The sequence below is a fragment of the Canis aureus genome, chromosome 15 (assembly GCF_053574225.1).
Source record: "Canis aureus isolate CA01 chromosome 15, VMU_Caureus_v.1.0, whole genome shotgun sequence".
Taxonomy (NCBI): domain Eukaryota; kingdom Metazoa; phylum Chordata; class Mammalia; order Carnivora; family Canidae; genus Canis; species Canis aureus.
Window position 1 is genome coordinate 55,296,271 of NC_135625.1, and position 10,762 is coordinate 55,307,032.

A 10,762-nucleotide genomic window follows, 5' to 3' on the forward strand; every position below is an offset into this window, starting at 1 on the left:
TCCAGCCCTGGCCCCGCCCCCTCCAGCCCTGGCCCCGCCCCGCCCTAACCCCAGCCCTAGCCCTGGCCCCCCCCCTTCCAGCCCTGGCCCCGCCCCGCCCTGGCCCTAGCCCTAGCCCTAGCCCCAGCCCCAGGCCTAGCCCCGGCCCCCTCGCCAGCCCTGGCCCCGCCCCCTCCAGCCCTGGCCCCGCCCCGCCCTGGCCCTGGCCCTAGCCCTAGCCCCGGCCCCCTAGCCAGCCCTGGCCCCGCCCCCTCCAGCCCTGGCCCCGCCCCCTCCAGCCCTGGCCCCGCCCCGCCCTGGCCCTGGCCCTGGGCGAGTAGCTTCCGTCCGCACCACCCTGCGGGAGGAGCGGCTGCGAAACCTTTTTCGCAAAAGCCCGGTCTTTTCGCGTCGCCGGCGCCCGCCTTGTGATCTGAGTTATTGCAAGTGGCGGCTGCCGGCCCCGTCTAGTAGGGCTGGGCCTTGGAGAACATCCCAGATAGTCACGAGGCGGGCGGGGGCTGCGGTGCCCTGCTCGGTGGCATTCCGTCGCCGGTTGCTCTATGCCCTGGCCTCGTGTTTACAAATAAGGGAAACTGGAGCCCCAGAGGTAAAGGGCCTTGCATGCAGTCGCACAAGCAGGTGTCATCAGAGTTCCCGAGAAAAGCCTTGCTTTCAGGAATAAAACTAATCAACTACTTCGGCAAGAGAGCCGAGATAAAAGAGAAAGCAAATTTCAGAACAGTCTTCCTACTATGGCCCCAATGTCTTGTGGGTTTTTTTGTTTTTTGTTTTTTTTTTTTAGGATTTTATTTACTTATCCCTGAGAGACAGAGGCAGAGACACAGGCAGAAGGAGAAGCAGGCTCCCTGCAGGGAGGCTGATGCTTAAATCATCCCAGGCCCCCAGGATCACGACCTGAGCTGAAGGCAGATGCTCAACCACTGAGCCACCCAGACGCCCCAAATTTCTTGCTTTTAAAAAAAAGAGGGGGGGACGAGGATAACACATGCATATGTTTGTACATTTTAAAACTTAATATTATATACTCACTGCTTAGGGTTGTTTTCTCCAAGAGTTGAGGCTATGAGGTACTTTCGCTTTGTTTTGTTTTTTTTTTTACTTTTGTTTGAACTATTTACAAACTAATTTTATATATTTATGAACATGTTTCTAAGCAGGGAAATAACCAGGCTCTTTGAGCCTTCCGTTTCTCCTCCATACAATAGTGGCAATGACACCTACCTTGCAGAGTAATGAAAATTTAGTAAGATGACATATGTAAAAAGCTTTGCACAATGAATAGCCCGTCATTAAAATGCAGTATTTGTTCCCTTCTTTCCTCTAATGGTATGACTTTTTGTTTATCAAAGTATAACTCAGAATCATTACTGCCACTTTGTCCAGACCCCCCAAACCAAGTAAATAGGAATTTAATGCCACAGAGGCTCTGATCTGCACTAGAGAGCCCGCAAAGATAACAGGGAGCAAGCCGCAGGAAGACAAGTTTCACTCTCTGCCTGCTTTAACTGTCTTCACAGGTGTCAGTATCCCCCAGGCAAACAGCCTTGCCCCACAGGGCAGAGAAAGAGAGTTACCTCTGTGACTCCTGGAATGACCAGACCAAAATCCTGCTTTGGGATCTCAGATCGTCAAAAGAGAGCTTCGAAATCCCAAAACGGAGCAACGGCCAAGACCTTTGCCAACAGGAATGTTGCTAATTAGATTTTCCTAAGGCACCTGAAGTGCACAGCCACAGCTCCCACCTCCATCATCTATCAAATCAGCTAAGATTGGTTTCCTGGTCAGTGAAAGGCAGCTCCTCTGGGCCTTAGCACAAGCTCTTTCCTCTCTCAGGAATGTCTTCTCCCAGGTGCCCACATGGACAGCTCATGAAGGAGGCATCACGTGTTTGTGCTAATGCCACCCCAGAAAGGTAGTCTTTGACCATTGTGTACAAAAAAAGCAGTACTCTCACCTCCAGAATTCTTACCCTCCCTGTCCTGCTGTATCTTTCTCCTTAGCATAATTTATCACCGTCTGACAAACTAGATATTTTACTTATTTATTGTCTATCTCCCCTCTAGGCTAAGATACAAGCTAAATGAAAGTAGAGATGTTTGAATTGTTTACTACTATGTCCTCAGGACCAAGAACAGTGTCTGCCTTATAGTAGATGCCCAGTAAATATTTGTTGAATGTATGAATGAGGCCAATTTCAGTGAGGGCCCAGCTACCTTCAAGCAGGATAGCCCTGCTAGAGGGAATATAAACTCTTGGATCAGTCCTATGTGTAGGCTCTGTGGGCTTCTGACCAACCGGTTCCCCATCCAAAGCATCCCTCCTTCCCATCTTCTCTCCATACCCTTTTGCTCACTCTTTAAAAATTTTTGGAGATGTTCAACTGAGTTGTCTTTATGTAACTGGAGAGGGCACTAGATTCTCCAGCTCACTCATTAGCTCCAGTTAGTTGATCTGATTAATCTTTTACTGCTTACGGCTGCTACAAAAGTAGCCTGGGGTTCCTTTAAGGAGGTGCTGTCAGAGGTCTGCAACAGTTCCATTATACAAAGAAAATTATGTGGGTACCCACAAGGTCAACCACAAATTATCTTTTCTTCCAGTCCAATCATCCTTCTTTGCCTTTGAGTTGGACAAGAAGGGAGGACAATGAACATAGCGCTGGGGGGACAGGAAACATTTCATGAGCTCTACTCGATGCCAGGCAGGTGTCAGGAACATGAAAATAAGCAAGACCAGGGGCTCTGCCCTCAGGACTAGCTCCTAGAGGGCTGAAGAAGAAGCCAGACAACTGAAGCACACACCCTCTGGTTGCAGAGTAGAGGCTGGATTGGATGGGGGCAGGGCTGGACGGAGGATGGAGGCCGGAGAGGAGGCTGTGGCATTCCCAGCAAGGGATGAGACCAGACCTGTAGCAGTGGGGATAAAGAGCAGGGGGAGGATTTGAGAATTCCAGAGAAGTGCAACCAGCACCAGGGCTTGGTGACCGGTGAAGGTGAGTAAGGACCTTGCGTGACCGGTGATCGGCAGGTTTCCAGCTTGGGCATCTGGGTGGATGATAATGCCATTCGTGAGCACAGAGACTCAGGGAGAGGAGACTGTGGGACTTCCCAACACGCTGCTTTCGGTGGAAGCTAAAACAGAGACTCAGAAACAGGAAATAATACTAAATCCCCAGAGCACAGCTGCCCCTTCCACCCGTGGAAACTTCAACTATTATCTGTACACTGAGGGCTCCTAAAGCTTACGTCCAGCCCAGCCCTTTCCCCTGAGCTCCTGTGCAAATACCTGCAGGCGTCTTCACTGTACTCGTTCCGTTCAGAAGCATTTATGGAGGTCAAAATGGTAGATAAGGCTCTAGGACTGATATCAGATGGTAGGTGTCAGCCTCTGCTTCTCCAAAGTGTGATTCTGTTACCACCCACCTCAGAATGACTTCAGGGCCTTGTTAAATTACAAAGTCTCGGGACCAACTCAGACCTACTCAGTCAGAACTGTCTGGGGCGATACCTGGGAATGTGCATTCGGAGCAAACTCTAGGTGACTCCTGGGGACACATGTTTGAGAATCACTTAGTTCGTGGTAACAGAGGGCAGAGGGGTCAGCTAACAATCAACAGAGATTCCACATGTCAGTGACTAGTTGAAGCTTCAGAGTAATATCAACAACGTCTGTACCTGCAAAACACTTTGACATACCTTATTTCATATGAACTTGCAGCCCTATAAAGTTTTCTTTGCCTCATTTTAGGGGCACCTGGGTGGTTCAGTCGGGGTAAGTGGTTGACTCTTGATTTCTGCTCAGATCATGATCTCAGGTCCTGGGATGGAGCCCTACAGTGGGCTCCCACTGCCATGGGGAGTCCCCTTGAGAATTCAATCCCCCCCTCCCCCAACCCACTTGTACATGTGTATGCGCATGTGCATCCTCCCCCATCTCCATTGCTCCCTAAATAAATCTTTTTCTTGTTTTTAAAATTTTCTTTTCCTTATTTTAGAAATCGAAAATGAAGTTCAGGAAGACTAAAGAATTTTATTCAACGTCTCAAGTTTACGTTTCTAATTCCAAGTCCACCAGCGCTCTGCCAAGAGCTTCACAGCAGCATCGTTCAATCAGTCAACTTGTGAGACAGTCACTTGGGTGAATGAAGATGATTTATCCCTCCTCCTGAAGAGTCTTAGAATTCCAACTAACCACACAAGCTCTCTTTGATAGTTGGAGCATTCTCCTGGGGCACAGATCAATCAGTTTAACCCCAGGTAGCCAAAGATAGCAGGTCAGAGAGCAAGAGTTCCTAGAGCTATCCTAAGTACTGGGGTTACCCTAGAATTTTACCATCTGCCTCTCTAATCCTGAGGCTCTGGGGTGCCCTTTGTGTACCACACACTTTCTGAGATTCCTTTTCACCCAATCCTGACTCTGCCCATGATTGTTCACTTGAACTCCTATCATCCTTTTAGACTTAGCCCAGTTATCCTTGGTCCTTCCCCATCTGGTAGCACTGTCCCCACAGCATAGTACCCTGGATGTGGTTATCACATTGCTTGGTGGCCATCTGCCTGTCTTATCAACTTGGTTGTAAACTCCTGAGAGCAGAGAGTGTGTCTTGCTCATCCCAGTGTCTCCAGTGATGAGCACAGTCCTTTGAAAGTAGTTGCTCAGTATCTGTTTGTTGAATTAGTGAGGAAATAAAGGCCAGTTTACTGTACTACCTGGAACTTTAGGTTCCATGTACAATACAAAGCATCCATCGCCAGTGCCAAAGGCAGAGAAATCTTTTCTACCTGTGGCCAGTGCTATAAAATCCATGAGCACTTCTGAAAACTGAAAGAGGCCTGCCATGACCCATGTAGTGATTCACACGTTCCCTACTGATGCCCCTCAACCTTGCCTTAGAAGGAAGCCTATTTACCTGTTAGTGTTTAACTCCTAGAAAATTAATGACATACACATTAAAATAAATGCCCTTTCCACCTATCAAAATTGCATTTTTAAAAATTTTTTTAAAGATTTTATTTGTTTATTCACAAGAGACACACACAGAGAGAGGCAGAGACAGAGGAAAAGGGAGAAGCAGGCTCCATGCATGGATCCCCATGTGGGGCTTGATTCTGGAACCCTGGAATCACGCCCTGAGCCAAAGGCAGATGCTCAACCACTGAGCCACCCAGGCGTCCCCTCAAAATTGCATTTTTAAAAAAGTATTGTCCAATATTGATAAAAATAAAATGAAAGGGGCATTCTCAGAAAGCTTCAGAATGAGCTACTTTTCCAGGAATTAATTTAAAAATGATCAAGCCCCCCAGAAAGTCCTTACTCTGGAACCCAATGATTCTACTTCTAAAATTCCCCTTCAAGAAATAATTTAAAAATGGCAAGATTCGTGTCCAATAGAGATTATCTGCAAGAGTGTGAATTATTTGTAACAACAGTTATTTACACTAGTGGAAGTTGTAAGTACTCAGAGGCTCTATCACCCAACACCTAAATGAGGAAATTGCATCTCTCACTGAGTGGCAAACTGCAAAACCCACTCAAAGGATCAGATACCGACTCTGAGGAGAGAACAGTCGGTAGCGGGGTGCAAAAATGCAGAGCAATAAAACCTTTAACTTGGAGAAGCAAAACCATACTCCAAGGAAGCATCATCAGCATCACCACCAGCAGCACCACCAGCAGCAACAGCAGCAACCACCACCGCCACCAATACCTGCAAATGGGCAACAAGCCAGCAGCCAAAATGAAGACTTGACTATTGACCTGAAGAATTTTAGGAAACCAGGAGAGAAGACCTTCACCCAACGTAGCCGGCTCTTTGTGGGCAATCTTCCTCCTGATATCACTGAAGAGGAGATGAGGAAACTATTTGAGAAATACGGGAAAGCAGGCGAAGTCTTCATTCATAAGGATAAGGGCTTTGGCTTTATCCGCTTGGAAACACGAACCTTAGCGGAGATTGCCAAAGTAGAATTGGACAACATGCCACTGCGTGGAAAGCAGCTGCGTGTGCGTTTTGCCTGCCATAGTGCATCCCTTACAGTCCGAAACCTTCCTCAGTATGTTTCCAATGAACTGCTGGAGGAAGCCTTTTCCGTGTTTGGCCAGGTGGAGAGGGCTGTAGTCATCGTGGATGATCGAGGAAGGCCCTCAGGAAAAGGCATTGTTGAATTCTCAGGGAAGCCAGCTGCTCGGAAAGCTCTGGACAGGTGCAGTGAAGGCTCTTTCCTGCTAACCACATTTCCTAGGCCTGTGACTGTGGAGCCCATGGACCAGTTGGATGATGAAGAGGGACTTCCAGAGAAACTGGTTATAAAGAATCAGCAATTTCACAAGGAGCGAGAGCAGCCACCCAGATTTGCACAGCCTGGCTCCTCTGAGTATGAGTATGCCATGCGCTGGAAGGCACTGATTGAGATGGAGAAGCAGCAGCAGGACCAAGTGGACCGCAACATCAAGGAAGCTCGTGAGAAGCTGGAGATGGAGATGGAGGCTGCTCGCCATGAGCACCAGGTCATGCTAATGAGACAGGATTTGATGAGGCGTCAAGAAGAACTTAGGAGGATGGAAGAGCTGCATAACCAAGAAGTGCAAAAACGAAAGCAACTGGAGCTCAGGCAAGAGGAGGAGCGCAGGCGCCGAGAGGAAGAGATGCGGCGGCAACAGGAAGAAATGATGCGGCGACAGCAGGAAGGATTCAAGGGAACATTCCCTGATGCGAGAGAACAGGAGATACGGATGGGGCAGATGGCTATGGGAGGTGCTATGGGCATAAACAATAGAGGTGCCATGCCCCCTGCTCCAGTGCCAGCTGGTACCCCAGCTCCTCCAGGACCTGCCACTATGATGCCAGATGGAACCTTGGGATTGACCCCACCAACAACTGAACGCTTTGGCCAGGCTGCTACAATGGAAGGAATTGGGGCAATTGTTGGAACCCCTCCTGCATTCAACCGTGCAGCTCCTGGAGCTGAATTTGCTCCAAACAAACGTCGCCGATACTAATAAAAATTTCAATGTCTAGTTTCCCAAAAACCCTTAAAAGCAGGACCCTTTTTGGACTAGCCAGAATTCTGCCCTGGAAAAGTGTTAGGGATTCCTCCCAATAGTTAGGTCTTCCTTGCCTGTACTACTTTGAGGGAGTTTACTGGAGGCTGAAGGCAAGGGAGGGGCGATATTTAACAAATCAGTTCTGTGTGGTATATCGTTTAATTGATTCTGTGTGGTGCATTCCTGAAGTCTCATGTGATTGTTGAGGGTCTTTGGCGGGGTGGAACCATGGCAAAATGGATCCAGTTAGAGCCCCCATTAATCTTGATCATTCCATTCTTGTCCATCCTGTTCTTTTTGCTTTCTCATTCTTATATCCTCCAACCCCATAGACACTGCTACATACACCACGAAAACAAACATCCCCCATGACCTTAGCCCCATTCCATTCACTCACAGGTGGGAATTCAGGCAAATGTCCACAGAGGTCACAGACAACATACATATGATTCTGTTATATCCAGTATATTACCCCTTCATGCCCTAAGGAAGACCTTTCTCTTAGAGATTTTCATTTTAGTGTATCTTTAAAAAATCTTGTGTTAAGTTGCCTCCATCTTTTTTCTGGGTAAGAACAACCCAGGAATGGCCCTTTTATGTCTATAATGCTGTTCACAGCTTTTGATAGGCTTAGTACAATCTTGGGAACAGGGTTGCTGTATGCTGAAGGTCAGACAGTAGCTCTTAGCCTTGCCTATCTTATGTAGTTATGCTGTGCATTTTTTTTTATTGGTGTACCATGTTTGATTTGTCCCTGATAACCTTTGGAGTTTTTCTGAGAAATGGAGCAGCAATGCAGCATCAACTTATTAAAATACGTTTTAAGCCTTTAAAAAAAAAAAAAAAAAAAGGATCAGATACCAAAAACGCAAAATCCGTGGACGGGGAAAAGCTCCTAGGCTCACAGGATTTGGTTGAAGGTCATCAACTCACAAAATAAATATGGTGTCAGTCAGAAGAGGTTTTATTTATCATTTTTAAAGAGTTTTTATTTATTTTTATCTATTTGACACAGAGAGAATGCACACGAGCAGGGGGAGAAGCAGGCTCCCTGATGCAGGGCTCAATTCCAGGACCCCGGGCCCATGACCCAAACTGAAGGCAGATGCTCAACTGACTGAGCCATCCAGGCGTCCCCAGTCAGAAGAGGTTTTAAACACAGAAATCGAGAGACTGACTGTGGGCAGAGCCAATCAAAGCCCTTATATCCAGCTCAGCCAACAGATAATGCCCTGTGATCTGTCCTCTGTCCTTCCCAAGACAAGGAAGCCATAGACCAGCCCCAACTGGGCCATTAAAAGCACCCCACTCCCCTTTTCCTGGTTCTAAGATCACCAAGGGACTATCTGATTCTCCTGGCACTTGGCTACATGAATATTTATGGCATTCTAGTGTCTTTCTCCTGGCAAGCTAAAAGGGAATTCCCGATTACAACAGCCTTCCAACGCAGCTGGAAGAGGATGTCATTTATGTCAATGCTGCCATGAACCCTCCCTGTCCATGTGACAGTTGTGTTTCTCATTGAACAATGAAAAATGTGGCACTGAAATGTCTCCCTCAGGCCCTGTGCAGCCAAGTTACCATGAATCCATCTTTCAGAACCTGCTCTCCCCTGGCCACCACGAGAACCAGGTCCAGCTGGCCTGTTTTTCACACCAACTCCGTGTGCAGGAGTCTTAATAATTTCCACAGGGAAAAAAAACAATGTGAAACAATCAAAATCTTCAACATTTGGGAAAAGCTTAAATAAGTTATACTACATCTATCCCATGCCATATTATATAATTGTTAAGAATCATGTTTTTTTCGAAGACTAAGTAGAGATACTGTCACACTGCATGTTAAAGATGTAAGATTCACACTGCAGAAAAAAAAAAACCCTCTGGAAATTTCTTATAAATTAAGCCTGCAATTACTATAGGATTCAGTAATTGTACTGTTGAGCATTTATCCCAGAGAAATGAAAACCTGCCTTCACATGAAAACTTGTACATGAAAAATCATAGCAGCTTTATTCATAATAATCAAAAACTGGAAACCATTCAAATGTCCTTCGACTCTTTTTGATAGAAGCCAAAATAAGGGATCCCTGGGTGGCGCAGCGGTTTGGCGTCTGCCTTTGGCCCAGGGCGCGATCCTGGAGACCCGGGATCGAATCCCACGTTCGGGCTCCCAGTGCATGGAGCCTGCTTCTCCCTCTGCCTGTGTCTGCCTCGCGCTCTCTCTCTCTCACTGTGTGCCTATCATAAATAAAAAAAAAAAAAAAAAAAGAAGAAGCCAAAATAAATAAGGCCCACAGGCGATCCTGGGACCCAAAACAGAGCCATCCTACCTCACCTGCTCTGGTTAAACAAATTGTGGTCCATTCATACCAGGGAATCCTATTCAGGAATAAAGAGAAATGCATCAGGAGCTTGCTTCAGCCACATATACACTAAAGAGAAATGAATTAGTATGACACACACAACCCGGATGGATCTCAAAGAAATGATGCTGGCGAAAAAAGCCAATCTCCAGGGTAACATACATACCAAAGATATGATTCCATTCGTATAATGCTTCAGGAAAGACAAAATTTAGAGAATTTGGAGACCAGACTAATGGCTGCCAGGGGTCAGGGATGAATTGGCACATCGGTGAGGTAGCGGGTATGATTATAGGAGAGTAAAATAAGGACTCATTGTGGTGATGGTGTGTTCTGTTCTGCATCTTCACCATGCTCATTGGGGTGTGAACCTACATGTGTGATAAAACCATAGAGAACGACACACACACATGCACGCACGCACAAATGTGTACAAGTAAGCGAGGGATCGCTGAATATTATTGCTAGATTATAAATTTCAATATCCTGGCTGCGATACTGTTCTATAGTTTTGCAAAATGCGACCATTGGGGAAAACTTGGTATGTGGATCTCTCTGTATCTCTGTATTATTTCTTACAACTGTTTATGTATCTACAAATGACCTCAAAATAAAAAGTTTAGTTTCGGGGTGACAGAATGGCCCAGTTAGTTAAGGTCCAACTCTTGATTTCGGCCCAAGTCATGCTTTCCGGGTGGTGAGGTCAAGCCCCCTGTGTTGGGCTCTGTGCTCTGCATGGAGTCAGGTTGGGGTTCTCTCCCTCTCTCTCTCTCCCTCTGCCCCTCCCCCTGCCCTGTTCTATTTCAGTGATTCATCATTTGCATACAACACCCAGTGCTCGATCCATCATGTGCCCTCCTTAATGCCCATCAACCAGTTACCCCATCCCCCCCACCCCTTCCCTCCAGCAACCCTCAGTTTGTTTCCTATGAACCCCTCAGTTTGTGTCCTATGAATCTGAAGAATATGATGGTTTGGAGCATCTGGATGGCTCAGTGGTTGAGCATCTGCCCTCCGCTCAGGTCGTGATCCCTGGGTCCCGGGATCGAGTCCTACATCGGGCTTCCCGCGGAGACTGCTTCTCACTCTGCCTGTGTCTCTGCTCTGTGTGTGTGTCTCATGAATAAATAAATAAATAAAATCTTAAAAAAAAAAAAAGCATCTTATGGTTTGCCTCCATCTCTGTTTTTATCTTATTTTTATTGCCAAAACCAATGTTATGAAGGTTTTCCCCCATACATCTTCTCTGAGGAATTTTATAGTTTCAAACCTCAACTTTCTTTATCAGTATTTGTGTGGGTCTTTCTACATGTCAAAACATTTTCATGTATATTAAACCCTTAAAACAGA

The 10,762-nt window shown here is 46.6% G+C and overlaps 1 pseudogene; it reads left to right on the plus strand.

The window, feature by feature from the left end:
• Positions 1 to 5,535: 5,535 nt before the first annotated feature.
• LOC144284885 (non-POU domain-containing octamer-binding protein pseudogene) lies at positions 5,536 to 7,032 on the plus strand (annotated as a pseudogene).
• Positions 7,033 to 10,762: the final 3,730 nt, after the last annotated feature.